Source organism: Canis lupus, chromosome 24 (assembly GCF_048164855.1).
Source record: "Canis lupus baileyi chromosome 24, mCanLup2.hap1, whole genome shotgun sequence".
NCBI lineage: Eukaryota > Metazoa > Chordata > Mammalia > Carnivora > Canidae > Canis > Canis lupus.
Window position 1 is genome coordinate 21,054,178 of NC_132861.1, and position 26,143 is coordinate 21,080,320.

General features: G+C 38.3%; 2 protein-coding genes across 7 annotated transcripts in view; one reads left to right on the forward strand and one right to left on the reverse strand.

The window, feature by feature from the left end:
* Positions 1–26,143, forward strand: part of PALLD (palladin, cytoskeletal associated protein) — a 409,438-nt gene that overhangs the window by 253,327 nt on the left and 129,968 nt on the right. The gene's annotated exons all lie outside the window — the stretch shown is intronic.
* Positions 10,058–26,143, reverse strand: part of CBR4 (carbonyl reductase 4) — a 208,805-nt gene continuing 192,719 nt past the window's right edge. Inside the window, exon 7 of the transcript XR_012016379.1 lies at positions 10,058–10,768. The gene's annotated coding sequence lies outside the window, so the exon portion shown is untranslated. The remainder of the gene's footprint in view (positions 10,769–26,143) is intronic.

Sequence of the window (26,143 nt, forward strand, 5' to 3'; positions counted from 1 at the left end):
CAGGACCCTGCACTGAGGTTGAGGCTTTGGATGAGGAGTCTTCACCTTCACTTTGAGGGTTAGTTCCTACTCCTGTGTAAAAGCATGGCCAATGCTTGGCAAGGGCATGGAAATTGAGAGAGGACCATAAAGGCAGAGGATATGTAGCCGAGTTTCAACTGTAGTTATTATTCTTAACAGTGAAAAAGTATACAGATGATGGATGACCATATTTTCAAGTCAAAATTCAGACACATGCTATGACAATGAGATAGAATATGAAACTACAACTATCTGAGGAAATTGAGGCTATATGGTCACCATATGTAGAAAAGGCAGAGAAATTTAATTGTGTGTAGAAAAAGAGGCCAACATGTCCATCCAGTTAATCCAAGGGATAAAGAGTTGCAAAGGCCTGCAGGTCATATTATCTGTTCCCCTAGTTTTAGGGAAGCCAAGCAACTTTCCCAAGCTAAATTTTAGCTTGTTATTAGAGGCTTTCTAGAGAATATTGACATCTTACAGTTGAGTTACTATAAATATCATCAAAGGAATTCCAACATTTTGAAAGATTATAACTGCTAGAATAACATTTTTGCCACAGATATTTTGTCCCTATTTTAGTAGTAGTGTAGGATCTTTACTACCAAGTCGCAACTGAAATGTTGGGAAAAGTTGGATCCCTTTTCTTATTCTCATTTTGTGTTCCTATTGTTTTTTGTTTTCTGAGTTTATTTGTAATTGTTTCTTTAAAATAGAACTATGGATAATGGATGGAGGGACAGGAGACAATGTTAAAATAATGACGCAAAGACTTCACTATTTTAGATAATATTTAAAAAGTACATATCATAGTTCTTTTGCTTTAGAGATGTAAATTGACACAAAAATGTTTAGAAAATAAACTGGTATAGACCAGTGGTTTTGAAATGTGGTCCCCCAAACCAGCAACATTATCAGCTAGGAATTTATGGGAAATGCAGATTCTCCGGCTCCAAATCAAGGAATCAGAAACTCTGGTGGGAGGAGGGAGCAGAGAAGTGGGGAGGAAGCAAGCAGTGTGTAATTTAACAAGCTTACCTGATTATTTTAACCACTAGTGTAGCTGAATCATTCAAACAAGCATGATTTAGAAGATAGTTCTAAGTAAGACTGAAGTGAATGCATCAAATCCTTCAAAAACATTTCTCTTGTGGATGTCTGCAGTTTATTAGTTTTCTATTGCTGTGTAATAAATTACCACAAGCTTAGTATTTATTATGTTGTGGATTCTTTAGGTCAAGTGACCAAGGATAGGTCAACTGGGTCATCTGCCTAGGGTCTCACAAGGCTATAATCAAGGTGGCAGCTGGGCTGCATTCTCATCTGAAGGTTCACCTAGGGAAGAATTTGTTTCCAAACTCTTTCAGGTTGTTGCCAGAGTTCATTTCTTTTCAGAAGTAGGGCTGAGGACCTTAATTTCTTACCATTGGGTGGAGGCTGCCTGAAATTTCTGCCATGTAGATATCCTCAAAAGCATTTCTCAGTATGACAGTTTGCTTAAAACAACACATATTTATTCTCTCATGGATTCTGTAGGTCAAGTGTTGAGTAGAAACAAGTTACAGGTTCTGCCTACACTCAAGGGTAGGGGTATGTGACTTGTGGCTGACTCTAGGCTATATTCGCCACCTGTAGAAATTATATATATATATTTTTTTTTACAAAATTGAGCACTTTTAGTGTACTTTTTATTTAAAATAAGGCACATTTTAAGAAGTGTATCTTTTTTGAGAAAAAGTAGTGTCATAACTCACTACAGTTTTAACAGATTGAGGTCAAAGATAGATTTTCTTACAAGAAAAATTTAATGTGGTTAAAAAAAAAATCATTGTATTTAACTGGCTTTAACATTGAACACTCTTCCCCCTGTTCTCCTATACTCCTCTCCTGGTTGTTCTTCAGAGCCCTGCTCAAATATCTCCTCACAAAGCCTTTCCTGATGCTTCTACATGGAACTCTTCTTCATTTTAATTCCCACTATTTTATTGTCCTTATTTGGTGGACTGGAATAGTTATTTGGGTAGGTGATTTATCTCTGTTTTCTGTGTCATTGAAGCCTCACTCAGTAAATGGACTTAAGGGAAATTGACCAAATAGATGTTACATTAATGAGGTCATATTTTACGTCTTTGGAGCTCCTCAAGTAGCATAAGTAGCATCTGCTTGTGATCTAAACAGTCCCAAGAAACTGGTTACTTTTGGGGAAATACTAAGGATGGTGTGTGCAAGAGAGAGAAGGATGGTTGAATGAAACCTTTCCAACTGTAAACTTTTTACTACCACATGTGCTCAGGAACATTGACTCTTTGCCCTCAGATTTGTTCATTACGTTTTGCTTTATCAGGAAATCATAGGTCCAAGTAAAATCAGATTTGAGTCTCACCTTATTCTGGCCTGATAAATGTATGTTCATATTAAGGTTTGTTGAATTAGAAAAGCAAATAATTAATTTTAGATGTTTTGACTTACTAAAATTTATTCAGTGTAAATTACCTCATTAGGGGTACAGTATAATAATATGTAATAACTTTGGAGTCAGAAACCCCAGAGCTCCATTTCTGGCTTCTCCCTTTAATGACTGTATGTGGCCTTGGGTATGGTACTTAATGTCTCTAAACATCACTTTCCTTAATATAGTCATTACTTAATAAATATCAAGCCATTATTAATATCAAGTTGGAGGCATTAAAATTTCTTGACAATACCAGCACAGTTCATGCAAGCACAAGGACTCTAGAATTTCTGCTCAGCTCTGGAAGGATGGCATGCACATGTATCGTGTTCATTTCAGAGGATAGTGACTTTCTGGCCAACAGACTAAATAAACATTGTATCATTCCTACAGTTATTTATAAATATTCTCCATCTTTGATGGTGATTTTAGTGGTTAGAATGATAGAGAAAAGAGTAGGTGGAGTGACAGGCCATAGGAACTCTGTTTCAGTCAGTAGCATGGGAAAGCTGGTCCTGTTCACAGAACTGAGGGAGATGAAATAAGCACTTTTTCCTAAATGGTGTTCTGAGGATTACACAGAACATTAGCAGCCGCTTCCAGTGAGTCAGAGCTGGAATGTTCGACAGATCAATGCTCTGTTAAACACGAAGTCCCACTGTCTTACCCAGCACCCTTGCCAAACATAGGAATTCACAAGGTCAGGCTCAGACTTAACAGTCCTTTGCTTGAGGATCATGCTGAAGTTATTTTCATTCTTTGCAGTAATCTAATCAGTTACTGTAACTTTCTCAATGAAAAGGCAAAGGTCAATGTGCTTTTCCTTAGAATGGAGGAATTGTTTTCTTGGGCAAAGTGTATAATGTGAGGGTGCGGGTACTAAAATGACTCTGAATTTGTACCTTTTAAAAGTCTGTTCTGCAGTTGTGTGCTTGTAGGGTAGGTGAGAATGCACTCACCAGCACTCCCCCCCTCTTTTTTTTTGTTTTCACATGACAGCTATTTAGAACTTGTAAATGATCCCTGCTAACTATTCAATGAATATATTAGCATCAGCATAGGATATGATGTAGGAGATATATATATATGTATATATATAAAATTTTACATATATAAAAACATTATATAGGGCAGCCCGGGTAGCTCAGCGGTTTAGCACCGCCTTCAGCCCAGAGTGTGATCCTGGAGACCTGGGATCGAGTCCCACGTTGGGCTCCCAACATGGAGCCTGCTTCTCCCTCTGCCTGTGTCTCTGCCTCTCACTCTCTCTCTCATGAATAAATAAATAAAATCTTAAAAAAATAAAAACATTATACATATTTATTTTATATATATAAATTATGCCTATTATAAATATATGTATATATTGCCATTTATATCTACTGGTGGCCTCCATAACACAGAATTACTTTTTAATGACTGAAAAACTTACTTAAATTCCCATTGTATATTGTCTGTTATTGCTTCCAGTATATAAAATCTTTGAAGACTTCCAGTGTAAATAATTACAGAATAATTTAGAGAGTGAGAAGAGAAGGAAGTGGAGAAGGAGGAAGAGGTGGCAGGGACTTGTGACCAAAACTTTGTTGTGAGGATAAAAAGCCTCTGATATATTAATAGTGCATTTATGTAATGATGGGAAAAGTGAACAAGCAAGAGAGTTTTGAAAAATCTCAGTTGAAATTAAGAATATTTTTATTAGTTATCTTTGGAGGCCAGGTAGCAACCACTTGACTACTAAAAAGCAGCTAATGTTAGATAGATTCTTCCTACTTCTTCTCTTAATATTAGTAACTTAATCCTTTATTTATCATGTCATTTTAAGTGGAAGGAGAAAGTAAGGAGTATGCATATAGTTAATTCATTTAGCATTTGGAAGGCCATTCGGGTCCCAAATTCAGATACCTCAACATTTCTACTACTAACCTTCTCCTTGTCCCCGCCCCCCTACCCCTGTCTACAACCAGAGAAAGCTCTCTCTCTGTTCCTGTATCCCTTACTTTTCAACTGGAAGGGATTTGAGAGGAATGAGCTCATAAGAACTCTGTTATAGCCGGCATTCAAGATGGACCCTATCAATTTTGCCTGCTGCTTTCTTATTTTTCTGTCATCTCCTCTCATACTGATTCAGACTGGGTCTGTGTGACCGATAGTGTGTAGTGGAGGTGACAATGCATCACTTCCATGCCAGGCTTATAAAAGGCATCATGGCCTCCTCCTTCATACCTCCATGCCTACCTCCACGGAGGGTAGAACAGGGAACAAGACAGATAAAGCCTTGCCCTAATGAAGCTTACATTTTAGTTTGAGCCTCCATTTTGTAAGAATACTCACCAGCCCGGTTGGAGGGGCCCACATGGATAGAGACTGGGGCCTCCTACCCACAACCAGCACCAATTTGCCAGCCAGGGGAGTGAACCACCTTAGAAGTGTCTCCACCTTAGAAGTGTCCCCTGGCCAGCATGACTACAACCTGTGAGAGAAACTGAGCCAAAATCAACAAGCTAGAATACTGCCAAATTCCTGCCCCATGGAAACAGTGAGATAATAAATGTTAACTGTTGTTTTAAGCCAGTGCGTTTTGGGGAAATGTTATACAACAAAACATATTATATGTTATGCACACACAAATAAGCAGTAATAAAAATACTTAAAAAAAAAAGAAAAATTCAGAATCATAAGGACTAAAAAGCCCAAAGCTTTTTTTGTTTGACAAGAATTTTATCTCCCTTGAATGTTTGGAGCCTATAATAATGGTCTTTGTGTAAATTTAAGAAGACTGCATCCATGTTTTTCTTCTTTGATGGTTAGGAGAACCTGAAATGTATATAAACCTTATAAAGAATTTATAGCTCATTTGTATCTGAGAAGCCTCTCTACTACTAACTTTTTTTTTGGCAAGTTATCAATGCTGATCTCTTCTGTGTTTTTAAAGTTGTGGTCATCCTTACTTCATTAAGATTATTATGAGTACACTGCTTAGTATACTTCCTTTTGTCATATTGCTTATTCCATGTGCCTAAGTAATGATTGCATTTATGTTTATTCAAATGAGTTGATCTGAATGCAGATTCCTCTGTGCTCCGAAGTAAAATTACTATTAATGTCTTCCAGAACAAATCTGAGATAAGATCATAATTGTGGTTTTCCAAATATTGCTTTCCAAATACTGTTAAATTATGCTGACTATTATTTTCCGTTCTTGTGCTTCTTAAGCTTATTACATGGTGATGATTTTTATATGAGAACAGTCTGAAGAAGAACAGTTGTATTATTTTAAACAGAATCAAAAATCAGGATTCGACCAAAGTATCATGGAGTATCTCAGAGTAAAATGTGTTATACCTACCTCACTGACTCACTTCCATCATCCTAAACAATGTCTGGCTCAGTCATTCATCCTTTCTTTTACATACGCTGTACAGATACTTGGTGAGGACCTAATGTGCATGACTCATTGCTCGACCGTGCTAAGCAATATTCTGGGCAGGGAGAGTAGAACAGGGAACAAGACAGATAAAGCCTCTGCCCTAATGAAGCTTAGATTTTACTTTGAGAGACAATAAAAATAATGGCTAAACAATATAATTTTGAGTATTGACAAGTACTAAGGGAAGAAAAGGCAGAGGAGAGGGATATAGAGAGAATGACACGGGGGGATTTATTTCAATTATTTATGCAAGGATCTCAGGGAAGAATATTAACAGCAGAGAAAGATCAAGTTTAAAAGCCCTGGAGTGTAAAGGAGCTTGATGATTGGGAGCTTAAATAAGAGAGATGTTGGAAGGGCCGTCAGAGTGAGTAAAGCATGTCAGGAAGGAGGTCTGATAGAGGTGGAAGATGAAATTAGAAAAACGAACAGGAAATTAGCAGGCCCGGGTAAGGAGTTGGGTGTTTATTCAAAGTATGATGGGAAGCTACAGGAAAATTTTAAGGAAGTTATGTGATCTAATTTAATTTTTAAGATCTCTTGCTGGCAGCTGCATGGAGAATTAGGCTGGACATAGCAAGGAAAAAAGCAATATCACTTGATTATTGTAGTTGAGGCAAATAATTATGCTGGCCTGCGAGGGTGATGGTAGTCAGTGGAGGGCATTGAAGTGATGAGGGTTCAGGAGATAGGCAGTAGGATTTTCTGGTGGATAGTATTTGGTATGGAAGGGAAAGAAAATAATCAAGAATGACCCCAGCATTTGGATCTAAGAACAGGGTGAAAGGTGATATTTATGGATATGATGATGGTAAAGGAGGAACAGTTTGGAAGGTGGAGTGAATCAAGAGTTCTGTTTTGGCCATGTTAAGTTTGGAGTATGATTGATTATACATTTCCACGTGGAAACGTGAAGTAGGCACTTGAAAATAAAAGTAACAGAGAAATGGAACTAGAGCCAAAAATCTGAGAGATACCACCACCTGCTTGGGATTTTTTCTCTCCTGCTCCCTCTGTGCCTCCAGTGTGCTCTCTCCCTAAGCAAAAAGAAAAAAAATGATTTGAATATTGTATATCCAGAACAACTTACATCCATTGCTTTATTTTACAGCCATTTCTGTGATTCAAGTAAGTATTGTGGCATTTTCTGATAAAAAGAAGTTAGTCTCAGAGCACAGCCATGTATTAGTAATTAGACCTAAAGTCTCCACAACCCCCCATGGCCAGATGGACCACAGCATGTGGATATGTGACCAGTGATCTCTGGCCTGTTGGAGCTGCTGATGACTGGAAGTGAAAATAATAGCAATAGTAACTGATAATATCGTACCACCTTGTGAAATAATTTTCACAAAATTATTTATGCAACCATATGGCCCATTTAAAATGCCTTTTCACATATGTTAAATTCTCTAACTCTGACAGATTTTATCCTGATGACTTTTTCCTGACTTTACCTTATTAGGAAAAAAAAAAAAAAAGATTTGTAACTCATTTTCAGCCTCAAGAACTGTTGCTTTGGAGAGGATGTGAATAAGCATCTGATATTGTTGGTCCTGAGATTGGTCTAACTCAAATTTCTGAAGCTGCCACCAGAATGCTTTTCTCATGCAGATCAAAAGTGAATGTGAAATATAGCCCATTCTCTTGCTCTTGCCTCCCTTTCCAAAGTGACTCCACTTCCTCAGTGGTGACCCTCCTGAGTCAGGCAGTCTGTAAGAAATCCTGGGCTGTGGTATGTGTTCCATACATCGCATTCAGAAGGCACATCATGCATCTTAGGCGTTTAAGCTCTTCAGCATGAATCATGCAAACTTGGTGAACCATAAACCTCTCCCTGTGGATATGAATTTGTTGGTATTTCAGTCTGCTTGGAAACAGTCTGAGAAACATTAAACCCAGCTTTTTTGAGGTTGGTCCAAATTATTTTTTTAGACGAGAGAAAAAAAATATTATGTCTCCTAAGGAAACTTGTAACCACGAACAGTAAATTTAAAAGGTTTTAAAATGTTTTTTTTTCCTCCCACATACCCCACTTGTGCATAGTTTAAATCCCTAGTTTCTCTCACCAAAAAATAAAAGCTAGACTGCAGATCAATGGGTTAGGCCCGTGCAAATGTATTTCTTAGGTTAAAAATCTAAAAAACAACGTGTGCTGGTTATACTGACTCCACCAATCTTATCCTTTCTCCGATTCTCCAGTTCAGCAGCCCACTAAATAATCATATCTAGTAGGTTTTTAAAATCTACAACCATTTGTTGGTAGAAAAGCACCTTTATTTATAACATATGAACTCAACTTGCTCTACTTGATGAAAAGGGAGTTAGACTAGAACTTACCTATTCAAGTATTCCTGTTTCAAAGTAGGCTTTTCCAGGTTAACTTGATGTCTCTCGGGTAACTACTCAGTCTCAAAGGGCTCCACTCATCCATCCTGTCCTCTTTTCTGAGGCAGGAGGAACCTGTGACAAGAGGAGAGCCATGCAGTATTGTAGCTGCAGGGGAAGATCTTTCTGGTCTGACCTGGCCTTCACTGAGATGGCATTGCCCTCTGTGTTTGCCCTCTGAGTATTCCCTGTCCCTGTTGAAAACCTACTCTGCCTTCTAGCCTCAAACTCTGCACATCCTTTGCCCTCCTCATATTGACTCCAGGATCTTTAGGATCTTTGGCCTTCTCATCTCACACCCACTGGAGCATCTGGAAACTTCTGACTTTCCCTCATGCTGTGCTCTGGCTCTGGGCACTGGGGAAGCAGGTGGGAGCCTAAACACACCCATCCCTTTTGCTACTCTACTATGACTAATTCCTTTTGGCTTGAGGCTGGGTGACCTACTTCCAAGTACCAGATTGCAATATGGGACCTTTCTGATTTTGGATTTCCCCTCAAATTCAGAGATTTTTATCTCTCTTTCATGCTCTTCCTCCATACTCACATGAGATCTAGAGAAGCAGGGGGTACTGAGTATATGGAAAGGGACACAGCAAATTAACCTTAGTCTGATCCCCTCCAAATTTGTTCAGAAAAATATTCCCCCTGCCCAAGAGGGATTTTTATCACCCCCCTATACCAGGTCTAACATCTGCCTCACTCATGAGCATCTCACTCATCTAACATCTGCCTCACTCATGAGCATATTGAAAAGTTCTCAGTCCTCGGTGTCCCAAGACTGAGTGTGGATATTCATTGCCTAGCTATGAGACATCAAGGTAAGACTTCTGTTTTCTCCTCAGGTGCCTTGGTTATTGAACCTGAAATCCAGAACACTCTCATGCCTGATGTTTTTCTTAACAACTTTCAAAGTCTCAAAAGTCAGAGCTGAACAATCATTTTGTCATCCACTGAATTCTGCCTTTCTTGAGAAGTGTGTGTGATTCAACCTCAATAGGGTGATAGAAGTTACCAAAGAGGGGGAAATGTACCATGTGATCTTTAGCATAATATCTGATGCATTTTTAGTTTTCAGACATTCTTTCAATCAAAGAACAAACTAGAAGTCTGAGGGTTCATGAAAGTTAAGCTTGAACCTAAACCTAAAATCTCTCAGTAGTTCTTTCCTCTCATTCTTAAGCTGTTTATACATTAGATCACTGCTGGGTAGGAAGGAATACTTTTTAATTTTTCATATGGAAAAGTTTTAGGACACACATTTCCATGGAATATGTTTTTCCCACAATGTTTTCCAAAGACTTTGTCTTTGGCTTTCAAGCAATAGCATTTCTCCAACTGGAAGTTTTACCAGCAAGTCCCCCGGGTTCCTGTGCTTCTCTGTAGGGACACTGGAGTCTTTGCTTTATCCTCACTTAAAACTTTGAGATTCTTTCTCTCCAGTTAAAATCATATCCACTTGATTTACATGAATTATAGTATTATACGTGGCACCTTTCTTTGTCAGATAGCTAGTACATAGCCTAAGGAAATATTCTGCCCTGGTGTCAAGAGAGGAATATGGTATTCTTTTTGTTTCTCTCATCATGCTGAACCTGCAAAGGATTAGAATTCTAGTCATTCCTTCCTAATGAACCATGTTTAGGCTTTATTACTTTGTCATGTTCTCTTAATCCATTCTCTAAAAATCTTATTTCCCCATGATTTTGGTTTAGAGAGAAGGAGAGAGAGAAGGAGGAGAGAGAGAGAGAGAAAGAAATAGACAATTCTATTTTAAGGATTCAGTAAAATTTTTATTTTATAATAATTGCAAACACTGTGAGATAAGGCTCAAATACATTTACAAATTTACTTACAAATTCTGATTATTTAAAATTGCTTCTTAATATAATAATCACTAATATTGAGCATTTAAACATGATTGAATTTAAAACACATAAAAATGCCATACTTCACACAAAGATTTTGATAGATTTTTCATCTCGGAGCTTGAAATCCATAGCTACATTGTTTTAATATATAAAATTATTTCATTGTCTTTCCAGGGAATTTAGACCCAATCTCCAGACACTGTGGATTCCTGCTATGTGTGCCAAATACTATTAAGTGGTATCCTTCATCAATCAAATTCTCACAAGAACCTTACAAATTGGACACATTCTTTCCTTTCCACGTATGAGGAGCCTCAGGGTCACGGCCATCACATAGCCACAGGTCACACATAGGAGATGGGGGCTCTCTTAAGCTTCACTACATATAAAATATTTGAATATATGTGCAGTAGATGACAGACTTTTTTTTTTTTTCTTTCAACAATCACATGCTTACAGAAAAAATACTAGTGAATGAACTGAAGAACTTGTTTCCCTGGTGGGGAGCTCTACTGGTACCACATCAGTAGGAGTTGGGACAGGCCATGTTCTCCACAGAGGACTACTCAGAGTAGGATGATTGCTGGCAGAGGGAGTCATTATAGCCTGCGCAAAAAAAAATTTTTAGGTCAGCACCAGTTACAGAAATGCAGAACCAAAGAGAAGTCAACTCAACTCAGGTTCCTTCAGGCCAGGGCACAGTCAGGCTCTCAAAACTCTTTGCCTTTCCCCTTTCCCTGAAGGCTAGCTGCAGAGCCTCAGAGCTCCTCATCAGATTCACATCTCTGATACTCTCTGAGATCCTCAGGTGACCACAGTCCCACTGGGGGAAGGAAGCAGATACTGCACATTTTCCATTTAAGGAATACATTTGCTGCATACCTTCTTATAGATAGAGCACTTTGTAAATAGTACGATAGGATTCAATAAATACTTGTGAATAAATTAATAGAGGAGTGAGTGACTAATTCTTGCTGCTTGACCAGAACAACATGATTTATAATAGGACCAATTTTTTCTATGTCATTTTCCTATAGGTAATTTATTTCTATAGTATACATGGTATTTCTTATAAAATATATTTTATAAATATATCATCTGTAGGCTAGAAACCTCTTTCTATACTTTGGCCCTTAGGAACGTTTTGTACTTTTTTTTTTCCTGGATCAAAAAATTCCCCTCAGAATGTTACCTCAAACCCTAACTGACCTCCGTGTATCAGGCAAAAAGACTCCTTCCAGGCTTCTTAGACCATCTCATGTGGCCTGAGTCAAACCATACCATTTCTAAACAAGTTCCCCTTTCTCTCTAACCTGCTTCTGGGGTCCCCACATCTCTCCCGTCCTTCATTATTAAACACCACCTTCGGTCATGTCTTCCCCCTGCTTTCCTCCTGGTCAGAGCAGGCTCCAAGTTTACTTCCTTATCAAGCCTCATTTTTGCCTCAAGCCTCACTTTTCCCTCATTGGAAAAGGGTTATACAATATTCAATATATGATTTCCAGTGGCAGTTGGAGAAGACCATTCATCGTGCTTGGCAAGCTTCTCTCAAGTCCTCTAGTGTGTGTGTGGGTTAACAGACTTGGGAGTCAGCAAAAGCTTGTTTGAATCCCACCTCCAACACTTGATAGTTTTGACTTGGGTGAGTCATTTCAAGGATTTGAAAGATGAGGGTAAAAAAAAAAAAAAAAAAAAAAAAGGTAGTGAATTAATGAGATTATGTATGTAAAATACATAGCACAGTATTTGACAACTAGAGGGTATTCAATAAATAGAAGCAGTGATGGTGGTGGTGGTGATGATGATGAAGATGGAGGAGAACGTTGATTTCAGTAACTAGTAGCCATCATGGGAGGCATAGGGCATGGCCTTGACCATGTGAGATTAGGAATGGCTACATCTTTGTAGGGAAGGGGATTGTATGGTAGGTCTTCTTCGAAAGGGGCTCAAGGTAATGCAAGGAAGAATAGTTACTCCGGGGCACACAGTGAACTCAGCAAAGATGATATTGCAATCTATTTAATGATTTTGTCTTAGATTAATTTAGTCACATGCTTATGGACATAACTTTTGGAGCCAGCTTACACTACAGAAGCGGGTTCCGGTTTTGTAGGCCAATGTACTGTGCTCCACAGATCTTAATCTCTTTCCCAAAGTACAGACATACCAGGAGCCAGAAAATAGCTTTTAATTAATGAATTTGTCGTCTACAGTTCACTGGTAATGAGGGAAATCCTGTACTGAACATTCTTTTAAGTATAGATTCAGGATCTGGATATGCAACTAGTGAGGTAAGCAATTCAGCCCTTTTCCTATGATTGTGAGCCAAATAAATGGCTGAGTTACTAATGGGTATGTGGATTTGTTTTAAGTGTGGTGGGTGGAGGTGGGGAGCAGAAGAGGGTGAGTCTTTTCTTGGCATAGGTCAAAATGAATGAAAATGCTTTGAGTGTTTTTCTAGTGTGTTCTGTGACGGTTTCCAGGTGGCATTGTGCCATTCCTCAGGGCACACCCATATGGACTCAATCCCTTTTTGTAGGGATATCACACTTTCTAGTTGGCAGGGTAGGGACCAAAGCAGAAAGATCGTTTTCTCCTCACTCCCCTGGCTCCTGCCAAATGTGGGCTGTGGGAGTGATGTACCAATGTAATGAGAGTAATAATAACCATGATGGGCCCTGCTAAGAAACTGGTAAACTATAAAAGAAGTTTCTTCGACCTTTGTTTTCCAGCCACTCTTCCAAAGTGCCTAGACTTCTCTTTTCTGATTATTAGAGCCCATTTGAACACAATCCTAATCTTCAGTTTATTTCTCCAAATTGAAATTATAACATCTTAAACTACAGAGCAGTCTTAGAGGTTATCCATTCCAACATCCTGCCTATCACAAGCATTCCCTAGGAGCCCCCTTAAACAGGTTGTCATCCAGCCTGGGCTCAGATACATCTAGAGACTGGGAACCCATTTCCTGGGAAAGCCAAACCATTGCTGGGCATCTACTGTGGCTAGGAGGTGGCATGATGGTGGGGTGTGGTGTGGTGTGGGGAGAATATTGGAGTTGGCAGCATGAGAATCAGTCTGGCCCTTGTTCTCCCACTGACCAGCTGAAAGGTCTTAGTGATAAGTCATTGTGCCTCAAAATGAGTCACTGTTGTCAACTCTGAAGCTGTTAGATAGATCTCTGTCACTTCTAGCCATAACTCTGTGATCGAAAATTGTTTTTTCTGTGTCCGGCCAAGACTGGCCTCCCTGTAACTCCTAGCTATTGGTATTAGTTCTGGCTTTGAGAACTCTGGAGGATGTTTTATCTCTAATTAACATGGCAGCTCATCAAGTATTTGAAGATGGCCACAGTGACCCCCATAAGTTATCTCTTCTTCAGTATAAACATCTTAAGATACCATAAATCTTTCTTTATAACTTGGCTTTCAGACATCCTTCTCATTCTGACAGTCCTCTTCCGGACGAACTCAATTTCAGCTCTTTAAATTGTGGTCCTCAGAACTGGATGTAACATTTCAGAACTGTTCTAATAAACACAGGAAGTAGTAGGACTATTAACAACCATCTCATCTGTGTCCTTAATCTAGACCCTGTGCTGCTTTTAGTTAAGTTTGCATTTAACACAGGTGTTTGAGCCACCAGAGCCACTCCTTAGCACGGCCTGTGTGTGTGGTCAGCTAAAGAAAGCCACTGGGTTCTTTCCATAGGAACTCCTCTTCGCCAATTCTTCTCTCCTTTCTGTACGTGCACATTTAATGATTTCCCCCTTTATATTGTATAAGCAATATATACTCCTAGCAATGTTAAAAAATTGAGAAATAGCGCCTCTAAAATTGCAAAACTCAGATAGCATTGTTAAATTTTCTTATGTTAATATGTGTAATTTTTTTACAAAAATAGCATCATTTATGGCTTTTCTTACATGCTGATGTTTATACCGCTCCTTTTCTCTGATTTTGTCATGTCATTCTGCTTCTCAATATTCCTGTGTTCAATGAGCAGAAGACCTCAACCTAAAGATGGTTTTTACCCTCCTGCAGCCTTTCTAGCCATGTCTCCAGCCACTGCCCAACTGTTACCCATCCCCACCATGGTTCAGACTTTCATATGCACTGTAATCTCCTAGAATCTCTCCCCTCCCCACCCCCCCATTTGTCCTTTTGGAAGATGCCTACATATCCTTTAAGACACAGCTCAAATATTACCTCCTCCATGAAGTTCTCCTGATTTCCTCTCCCATCCCCATTCCATGAGAACTTACTCTTCCCTCATGTGTATTATCTCTGTTGATCTTTGACACAACTTTTTCACAACACATGAATGTACAGTTGGACATCCCTGAGTGAGATCATGTCCTGCCCTGGGAGCCACATGTAAGTTGCCCACACTGTAGTGTCTGAAAACTATTGCAAAAGAGGAAGAGCTAAGAGAGCTCCTCTGCCTGTGACAGCTGCTCTTTTGATGTTCACGTTAATTACCCTCTCCCTGGGACACTTTGCTCTGAGACATGGCAGATTAGATGTTGGAATAAAGGTCAAGTTTAAAATTAGAGGAAAGAGAAAGCTATGTCCCATGTAATAGATTCAAGGCAATTGCTTTCAAAAATTTGCTTCTTACAAACGTTTATACTCTTATATGTTCATGATTCACATGCATACAGTCTGTTTGTTAAAATTGTTCTCATTAGGAATGTGTAACATAGACTCAATTTATTTTTGGAGAGCACAGACTAAAGTGATATAAAAATAAGTTCAGCCAAGGCAGCTAATTTGAATGGTATGTGTTTTGTTTGAGTGTGCATTGGTGACTTTTCCAGTGAGGAACATCTATTTTAACCCAGTCAATTATTAAAAATGAACTGTTCTCTTTGCTTATATAAATCAGATTTTCAAGCACACTTAATCTTAGAAGAGTGTGCGTGTGCACACGTCTGCCCACAAGCATGAATCCAGAGACATTCGTTAAAACTGTCCTCACAGTGACATTAAAGAATTTGCTTTGTCTGTATAAGTTCCCATCTTTAGGGAGAGGAAAAATGATTGGGAATCACAGGCTTGAATCCCTCAAAGAGCAAAACTTGTGTGGTGAAGATTGAGTGTGGGGTCTGGGAACACTCCCTCCGTCTGTGAGAGGCAGGGCCGACTGGTCTCAAAGCTGCTGCCTAGAATTTAACTGTGGGCTGGCGTTGCCCTTTTGAACTCTCCCTGCCTGCTACAATTCTGGTCTCTACTCTATCATGGGTCCCAAGACAGTTTCTGCTCCAGACTGTCTGAGGAGCCTAGGGAACTCTGAGAGGAAACCTTTCAAGTCTGCTTTTCTTGAGAATGTGAGACCTGCAATACTTGGCCAGACATTGAGTTGGGTCTCCTTCTGTGGTGACTCAGAAAGCTCAAGGAGAGCAGGAAAATCTAGAGGAACACTAATCGCGTTGAGAGGGCCAGAGGGCACAAGGGATGAAATTTGTGTTTCCATTGAGTGGGTGATATTTTTCATTTCAAAGCCTGATGTAAAATCTTTGCTGGTTTTTGGTTATCTACAGACTGAGAACATAAACACTGCTATTAAAATATTTCATCTCTCCCAAATGAGGCCCTGCACAAACTTCCTTCTATGTGCAAAGCTTTCAGCAACATCCATACAAAGCACAGGCAGGCATCCAAAATCTACTCTTGCTTTATTTGAAGTTAAAAGGCACTATCTCTGTGGGAGAGGGTGGGGGTCAGGGAGGAGGGGTTCTAAAAGAAGGTCAAGGTTGAGTCTGGTGGGGAGGGAGACATTAATATATTGGCCAACCGGTCACAGTGGCTCCTTTCTATCACTAATAGCAGAGACTGCTAGACCGCTTGTTTAAAGTTAGGCCCTTTCTGGCAATATTCAGACTTGGATTACCTACAAGTTAAGTTCAAGGATTCGGTGTGATTTCAAACAGATTTGATTGCTGGTCAGAACAGAGAAGTGTGTATCCCTTCAGGTGGGGGCCTTGCCCTGTCCTTCCTGTGAGCACTCCTCAGCTCTGATGGCTGAGTATAGGGGGTTCCCAGTCAATAATCATTGAGCTGCACAACCTGGCAGCTTTCCATCACTGCCTACTGACTTGGCAAGTCCTTACAGAAATGGGCCACGATTGATGTGCTGTGTGGATCCCCAGAGCTCATCCACTTAAGACCAAGTGTTCAGCTTGGCCTGTAAGAAGAAAGTATCTCTGGTTTTCATGGAGCATAGAGTCTTTTCTGTACTTTTATGCCTCCTCTGATCTTTCTACTGTTCAGATGATTCTCCATGACTTTAGATGAACATCTCCAAAGTTCTACAGGAGCCCCATTTTTTTATAAACTCATATCTAGCAGAGTGTTAGGAACCAATTAACAAGCACCTAAGATTCAAAACAATCTCTGAAACCAATAGTACAAATAGGTATTCCTCCAAAGGTCACAGGATTTGTACTTCAGAAATTCACATTTTATTTCAAATATATGATTTGCATATCCCTTTGGCATGAATCTCTAGACAAAAGTTTGTAAAATACAATAAATAGAAAATTTTCTGAGTGTCTTCTCCCACAGAGATAGTTAAGCCTATATATTCAAAGCATGACACATTTAATATTATGACATATTTTATAGGCAGAATTAGAACATGAAGACACATAGAATCTCTTACCTGAACTTCAAAAATTTATATTTGCCCAGAGTCTGGAAGAGGCATTCAGAAGCTAGCTTCAAATATCTTGCCATTGTGTGGTCCTACTTACCTAATTGGTACTCAATAGAGTCTGTTCCCAGAACAAGTTAAAAGGAAAGCACCCATATGTTCATACACAACAAAATACCACTTCATTCTCCAAAGATCACCAGGCCCACTATTGGCCTCCTGCGAGTCAATAGATTGCAGTCCAGTTCTATATAGTGAGGTAGTTTCTGAGGGCACACTTGTTCTCAGCCATCACCTACCCCCAACAAAGACTCTCAACTGGGATTCTTTACCATCTGGTTCCATCAGGGCTACCCTCCATCCCTCTGCTAATTGTCCTTGGTTATAGGTTCAGTGGCATCTATCCTGAAGCATGTCCTTGGATACTTTGAAGTTTCATTTGTCACCTGATCTCTGGTATCTACTCTGCATGTCCTGGAAGCCAGGGGAGGTGGCATGCCATTGTCACTTGCTAATCAAGAGTAATCCTCTGAAAAGTGGTATTTAGGATTTGTTGAGGGGCAGGCAGGGTGGAGGCAATGTATATTTTTATAAATAAAAGTATATTTCCCATTTATAAACCATTCTGATAGCAAAAATATTGACACAGGCATACTCTGCCAGTTTGTGGTTGATTGACATATAGGATCTCTTCTTCTGAACTGTATTACTAATAATAGTATTGCCTAGCATTCAGCACTTACAGAAGCCTATGCGTCAGGCCCATGGGACTTTTATACCCATTTTACAGATAAGGAAATGGAGACACAGAGTAATACTATTCTTAAGGTTATAGAGTTAGCAAGTAACAGAGCTGGGATTTGAACACAGGCTGTGGCTCTTCAGAGTCTAGGCCCCTAAGACCATGTAGCACTGCCAGGTTAGTGCCGAAGTGCTCCCCCGCAAATGAAACTCACTGTTTTCTCTCTCTTTCAATTTTCTTTTTTATTTCTGCTGTTATTTTCTTTTTTTTTTTTCTGCTGTTATTTTCATCTTTATTGTACATGTCTTCTTACATGTCTTTTCAAGTCTCTCACTTTGCAAAATGGAGCTGATAATTATGAAACATCCTCAGAACACAAACAGTAGTAGATAGATGATGCCCAAGACCAAAAGGACCACACTCAAAGAGTTTGGGGGCTGGGACTTGATCTTATCTACAGAAGCTTTTAAATTTCAACTTTTTAACTTTCAAGTACATAAATAGAAAATTCCTATATTCTGTGTATGATGCATGCACATAGTTCAAACTGTGTTCTCTGCAGCCTGTGTGTCCTCATTGTATAAATAGGCTTGACACCCCAATGGTGGTTGGCTTCTTAAAAGCAGGAAATGTGCATCCCATTCATCTTTGTATTTCCAGGGCTTAGCACCAGAAGGTGCTCAGTAAATATGCTGAATGAATGAATAAATGAATAAAAAAACTAATACAAGACAAAGGTATCATACCCCACAAAAAAGAAGAGAAAAATAAAGGAGGGAAGGGGAGAGAAGGAGGGAAGGTGGAATGGCAGGTGAGATTCCTTAGTTGGAGGGTACACTGAAGTATGGAGTCTATCACTGGCCACACATGTGATGAGCTTACATTATTCCTTAACAGTCATTGTTTCAAAATGAGGCATCCTGTCTCTGAGGGCTCCATGCTGGCATGGCTCACGTTCTCCTAAGAATTTAGAGTCTAAGAGTATTACTTGGGAATGTCAGTAACAAGTGAAATTAGTATGTTTAGGATCCAAGTACCGGAAATATTGCCTTGAAGGGACTAGCGGTTTATAAAGCCATATGTGATTTGAACACCTCAGCCTGACTATCATCTCTCAAAGGCCTAGTGTCAGAGGAAGCCCCAAATGAGACATACTTTAAATGGATTTCCTGGCAGGAGCTTCTTGTGGGTTTTTATCATGGCAAGCCCTAGAAATAGCCTGAATGCAATAAGGTCTTTTTTTTTTTTTTTAAATTATTTATTTATTTATGATAGTTAGAGAGAGAGAGAGAGGCAGAGACACAGGCAGAGGGAGAAGCAGGCTCCATGCGCTGGGAGCCTGACGTGGGATTCGATCCTGGACCCAGGATCGTGCCCTGGGCCAAAGGCAGGCGCCAAACCACTGCGCCACCCAGGGATCCCCAATAAGGTCTTTTTAAAATCATGTTCCTTTACTTAATTACTAAGATTTGACATTTATAAGTTTAAAAATTCAAAAAAAAATTCAGTTGTAACAATAGGTAACACGCTTACTGCACGTCAGACATTATTTCTAAGTGCTGTATAGACGTTATCTCATTTAAATTTGACAACATTTCACATACTTGTCATTTACAAATGAGGAAAGTATGACAGACAGCAGACAAGTTACTGGTCTCAGTGGTAGAATGAAGATAGGGACCCAAGCAGTCTAACTCTAGAGCCGGCACTATGAACTGTGGTCATATGCTACCCCATGATGAATTTCATCTAGAATATGCTAAGACCTGCTGATCTCTAGCCCCTTGCCTTTCTTTCTTACTAATGTCTGTTCCTTAGCTTCCGTGGCATCTGCTGAGCCCCACCCTGACTCCGTGCCCACCTCCCTGCCTGTTCTCCCACTCAGGTCTGAAAGGTCACAGGTACACACCCAACTTCAGATAGCATTTACTTGGCTTCCCCTCTAACATTTAGGAAGTGTTCATTAAATGCTCTAGCCATTTAACAAGTCTATTTAACTTCATTTTCAATTTAGCCACGTATCATTTCAATTTCCTTTTCCTCAGTATTGTATAGTCCTGGGAATAAAAGTTGGAAGTGTGCCTATCATCAGCTGAGTCATATTTTATGTGTCTCTTCCTCTCAAACCGCTATTTCCTTAACCTTTTTCTTAGGGTTAAAAAATTTTTTTATTGTAAAATAAAGCATACAGAATATATAGCACACAAAACAAATATATGGCTTAGTAATTATTTTTAAAAATAGTTTATTATGCAAGTTGTGTGTATGTAATAAATTCATATATAGTGTCTATAAAGCAAGCACCCTGGTATCACTGTCCAGGTCAAGAAATAGAGCTTTGCCATTTACCCAAGAATCCCCTTCCATGTGAACCTCCCCATTCCCCACCACTCCACAAAGTTATTGCTCTAGTCTGACCTACAGTATTCACATTCCAGTCAATTTTTTTCATTTCATGTAATTTTTAACATTTAAAAAATTTAATTGACAGTACACATAATTAATGGATACAATTTGATAAGTTTTGACATATGTCTACATGTCCATACAACCATGATAACAAATATGTCCATCATTCTCAGAAGTTTTTTGCTACCCCTGTGAGCCCCCCTCCCCTGCCACTTCCTGCTACTCCTTTGAGACAACCACTGATCTGCTTCCTGTGACTATGCATTTATTTGCATTTTCTAGAGGTTTATGTAAATGAAATCATACAGTATGTACTTTTTTTTGGCCTGGCTTCTTTCTGCATTATTAAAAACATATCCATGTTATGTTTCATGAGTAATAGTTTCTTTTTGTTGATGAATAGGATTCTATTATATATATATATATACACACACACACATATATGACACACATATCCATAGATGTATTATATAGATATGTATGACATATCTATACATGTGATATATATCACAATTTATGCATTCAATCAATATTTAAATTATTTCTAATTTTGTATCATTACAAAGCTGCTTGTGTACAGTTCTTTGGATGAATTTACACTTTTCTCTTAAATAAAAAACTAAAAAATGGAACTACTAGATAATGAGCTAGATGAATGTTTAACTTTTAAAGAAACTACCAAATTGCTTTCCAAAGTGGTATTTCATTTTACTTTCCTACCACCAGTGTATGAGAGTTCCAGTACTTCTACATCCTAGCCAGTATTTGGTATCTCCAATTTTTCTTAATTTTAACTATTTTAATAGGTGTGTTGTGGTATTCTTTGAGAGTTTAATTTGCATTTCCCTAATGACTAATGATTAGACCATCTTTTCTTATTTGCCATCAGCATATCTTCCTAGTGAATGCTGTTAAAATCTTTTGCCTATTTTTTAATTGGATTGTTTCCTTATTATTTTCTTATTACTGGGTTTATTATTTATATATTCTAGATACAAGTCCTTTATCAGATATATGCTTACAAACATTTTCCCCCTATCTGTGGATTGCCTTTTCATTCTCTGAACAGCAACAGCTGAAGTTTTTAATTTTCACGAAGTCAAATCTATCAGCTTTAATGGATCATACTTTTGATATTATATGTATGGAATTCTTGCCTAGTTCAAGCTCACAGAGATTTTTCTCTTGTTTTCTTCTAGGCATGCATATTATGGTATTATGTTATGGGTTCAGATCTATGGTCTATTTTGATTTTTAAAATGATTTTATTATTATTATTTTTTTATTAAGTAAGCTCTCTGTCCAACATGGGGTTCAAATCCATGACCCTGAGATCTAGAGTTGCATGCTCTGGGTCACCTGGGTGACTCAGTAGATTAAGAGTCTGCTTTCAGCTCAGGTTATAATCTCAGGATCCTGGGATTGAGCCCCTTGTCACTCTGCTCAGTGGGGAGTCTACTTCTCCCTCTCTTTCTGTCTCTCCCCCCACTCATGCACATGTACATGCTCTCTTTCTCTCAAAAAAAAAAAAAAAAGAGTCACATGCTCTACCAACTGAGTCAGCCAGGCACTCCCTTATGATCTATTTTGAATTAATTATTATAGTGTGAAGTATAGACTGAGTTTCTTCTTCTTTTTTGCATTTGGATATCTAGGTGTTTCAGTACCATTTGTTAAAAAGATAATCCTTTTTCCACTAAATTGCCTTTGTAACTTTGTCAAAAATTGGTTGTCTGCATACTAATAGATCTCTTTCTCAACTCTTTATTTGGTTCTATTACTCTGTCTTCCTTTATGCCAGTACTACACTGTTTTGACTATGTAGCTTTATAGTACATCTTAAAATCAGATCATATTAGTCCTTTACTTTTATTGTTTCACAGTTTTGGCTATTGTAGGTTCTTTGCATTTCTATATGGATTTTAGAATCAGCTTGTCAATTTCTATCAAAAAGCCTGCTGGGATTTGAATTGAGATTGTGTTGAATTAATAGATCAATTTTGGAGAATCAATATCTTCGAAAAATATGAGTCTTCTGATGAGCAAAGTATATCTGTCCATTTACTAGGTCTTCTTTAATTTCTCTGAGTTACGTTTATAGTTTTCAGTGGATAGGTTGTGTGTATCTTTTGTTAGATTTATTCCTAAGTGGTTTATGATTTTATTATAAGTTATTTTAAAATTTCAATTTCTGATAATTCTTGATGTATAGAAATAAAATTGACTTTTGTATGTTGATCCTATAAGCTTCAACCTTGCTAAACTTATTCTAGTAGCTTGTTTGTAAATTTTGTAAGATTTTCTACATGAACTCTAGTGTTTTGTTTTTGTTTTTTTTTAAAGACAGTTTTACTTCTCCTTACAAACTAGATGCCTATTGTTATTTTTTCTTGCCATGTTGCAGTGGCAGAGCTTTTAATAAAATTTTGTATAAGAAGTGGTAAGAATGGACATTTTTGCCTTGTTCTTCAACCTTTCACTGTCAAGTATGATATCAGCTGTGGTTTTTCATAGACATCCTTTATCAAGTTGAGGAAATTTCCCCCTCCTAGTTTAAGAATTTTTATCAGGATGTTGGATTTTGTAAAATACTTTCTCCACCTCTACTGAGAGGAATCATATAGTTTTCTAAAACACGATGAATTACATTGATTTTTCAAATGTTGAACCACCCCACTTCATCATGATATATTATCCTTTATATATATGATTGGATTTGATTTGCTAAAATTTTTTGGTTTCTTTATGTTTTAAATATTCCCATTTACTGATAATTTGGGGCCCCATACATGGCTTGTTAGATTTAGTCACTGTGCACTGAACACTAGCTAAGCCAGCTAGAGGTTACTTACTGGCCATAAGTAACAGTTTTTTCTTCCACTTTAAATATTTATGTGCTTTTGATTGAGGACTGTTGAAAATCAAGGAGGAGAACCCTTCCACCCACATAGCATTCTATCTCACATAAAGAGTCTGAGTTTCACCAAGAAAATAGTAGAAGAAAAGGAGACAGGCCAAGGGTCTTTTCAATCTTCCTAAGTAAAATTAACATAAGACTAAGCCTATTGAGTAAGTCTCAGTGTGGCTGACAGAAGATGGATATTGAGGAGAAGCTGTAACTATTGCTCCATGTGTTTGGGGTAGCACTGTAAATACTGTGCTATCCCATTTATTGCCGTATAGATCAGCCTTGACACAAGGCTTCCTGCTGCTGTGGACGGAAATAGAGTACTGTCCCAAAATAAATGTGATGGGGAGATAGAGCTTTGGAAAAATGTACACATACTACCTTGGACTAGAGGGAGGTCCTCTGGTCTTCTTCTTTAGCATATCACAAACATCAGTGTATTTCAATATGACTTAGGCTCTGGCTATAGGGGAACTAGACTCAAGGTTTGTAGACTTAAGTAGGAGGTGGTAAGTGATAACAAGGTATCTGTATGAGGAGGAGACAAACTCAGTGAGTTCCAATAGTTTTATGCATAGATTCAGAGTATCAGTGGGAGCAAGGACTATGGAGACCTTCAAGGCTACTCCCCTCAGTTCACAGATGAGATTGTTAATCCCAGAACATGCTTTTCTTTTCTCCTCTTGATATGATCAGAAAATACTCCCTCCCACCCAAGTTTAGCAATAATTTATTTCCTTGGAAAATGATGCCTCATCACACACATTCAGGCCTTAGGTTAGTATACACAGTGGCTCTTTGCACTTCCTGGGACTTTCACCACCTTGTTCATTCAATACTGTCTAATTTGAACTCACTACTAGGGCCCTTTCCTGTCCTTTGAATCAGCAGTTCTGCTCCATCAGTCAGGGAGCCAGCTGGCTTGAGGAAAAGAAGATACCTCTGCCAACAGCTCATAATAATCTCAGATTATTTTCTAAATTAGCCCCAACAAACCCAGAGGGAGTACTAGATTTACCTCAACCTGAAACTATCATTTTGTATCCATTTTTCTCCCTAATGGATGAACTTCATGTGTTTGAGGGGAGGACACAGTAAGGGATGAATAAGTAAAAGGAAATGAGTAGGAAAGCCAAAGTCAAGGGAACTCTTCCTTCCTCTTAAGTCTTTTGTATTTTTTTTCCTCTGGAGAAGTGTATAAATGCTCGGGTCTCTGCTTTTTAAAAGAATGATTAGTAGGATCTTTTTGTTTCTAACTCACAGAATCTTAGCATTGGAAGACAGTGAGAGGCTGGACACATTTTAGCAGACATGCATCACCAAGCTGTCTCATAAAGAACATCCCAATCTCTAAAGAAGTGATCCCAAAAGTTCATATGCTTATGGTTTAAGATAGACAAAATACCTTATATTCACTATATTGCACGTGCACGGCACATTTATGGGAACTCAAATATAGTAGACAGTTAAACTTGTTATCTTTGTTTGTGTGGCTTTTAACTATGAGCTGCTGTTGAATCCTTTTAGGTCAGTAGATACTCAATAAGTGTTTACCTAATAAACCTTCACATAGTACTGATTATATACTAACCACTGCTCTAAATATTTCAAAAATATAAGTTCATTTGTCCTCACTCATTATAAGAAAGATGCCATTTTACAGATAAGAAAGTGGCATCCAGAGAGATGGAACAATTGAAGGTCACCTAACTAATAGAGGGAAGAGCTAGCATTTGATCTCAAACAGACTGGCTCTTAACATTTGCGAAAAATACATTGATACTGAATTTTTAAATATTTAGTATTTTTGATGCTTGTGAGATTGTGATATGATTCAGCATAAAAGAAAGGATTATATGAAGTTTTCATTGATCTAAAAGAATTAAGCACCAGGTGTCAGAATATATCACCTTTTCCAAAATTACCTGCTGACTATTGGTTACATTTTGGTTGTTCCATAGTAGCCATATGTTTATTGCAGTGTAGCCTTTACCCCAAATTACCTTTTGAGTTGAAAGAGCATCACTGCTTTTCTTACTACATGGAAATAAAAGAATCCAATAGCCTTTTTGTCTTTTCACTTTTTATATATTTCATTACAGATCTGAAATCACTAATTTTTCTTCAGAAACTGTTAATTTTGAACTCTTCTATTGGCCTTTAATAAATCCAATGTTGGGAAGAAAATCTTTGTTTTCATAGTGGAATATGGTCTGGTTTTAAAGTTTACAGGTATAAACTCAGTTTGAGTATCTCATACACACACTTGATTTCATCTAACTTACAGTTTCTGTGATAGCTGTGAACACACATTATTAGATTTTGTGTTTTGTTTGGATTTTAATGCACCACACAGGAAAACTCTTGCAACTCTGTCAGTTTTTCTAGTTCCTACCCACTTAACAGGGCCACCGCAATATTCTTCACCAAAAACTCGATTCCAGTAAGTCCCCCTAATATTCTGTGTGTAATGACTTGACTGAGTAGATTTGTTTTCTCTTTAATACCTTTATCACTGTGTCTTCACATTTCTTCTGTAATTCTTTATTTTGCTATGTTTCCTTTTCGTCATTTCTAATATACTGTAAATTCTTGATATGGTTTTGCTAGTTGATCTGTCAGAGCAGAACTTTCTCATACTGATCGTCTCCCCTGGTCCACCAGGTTGTCAATGAAGAGCTGCAGGCCTGACTAGTAGTTTCATTCTCTGAAGATCTTAATCCAATTTTCCTATTCCTTATGTACCTTTAAGGACTATTAGAAACTAGACAAATACTTGCTCTTTCTTGTTAAGGTTTATATTACTCATAGATATCCTGTTTTATTGCTCTGGGATTTTTCCTTTCCCACAAAATTGTACAGTATTCTCTCTTACCCTACCTCATCCTTTTCCTTTCTGTAGCCAGTTTTTTTTTTTTTAAGATTTTATTTATTTATTCATGAGAGAGAGAGAGAGAGGCAGAGACACAGGCAGAGGGAGAAGCAGGCTCCATGCAGGGAGCCCAATGTGGGACTCGATCCTGGTCTCCAGTATCACGCCCTGGGCTGAAGGCGGAGCTAGACCGCTGAGCTACCCCAGCTGCCCCTGTAGCCAGTTCTTAAGCAAGGATTGGCCATGAATCAACCCAGTGGTTTGCTGTGAGAATCGTCCACAGGCTAATGCCAAAGATTATATGTATAATGTACTATATACATATATGTGTATATTGTTTTAAACAGAGCCATAGACAAGAGTCTGTATATGAAAACATTCAAAATGAACATTTTA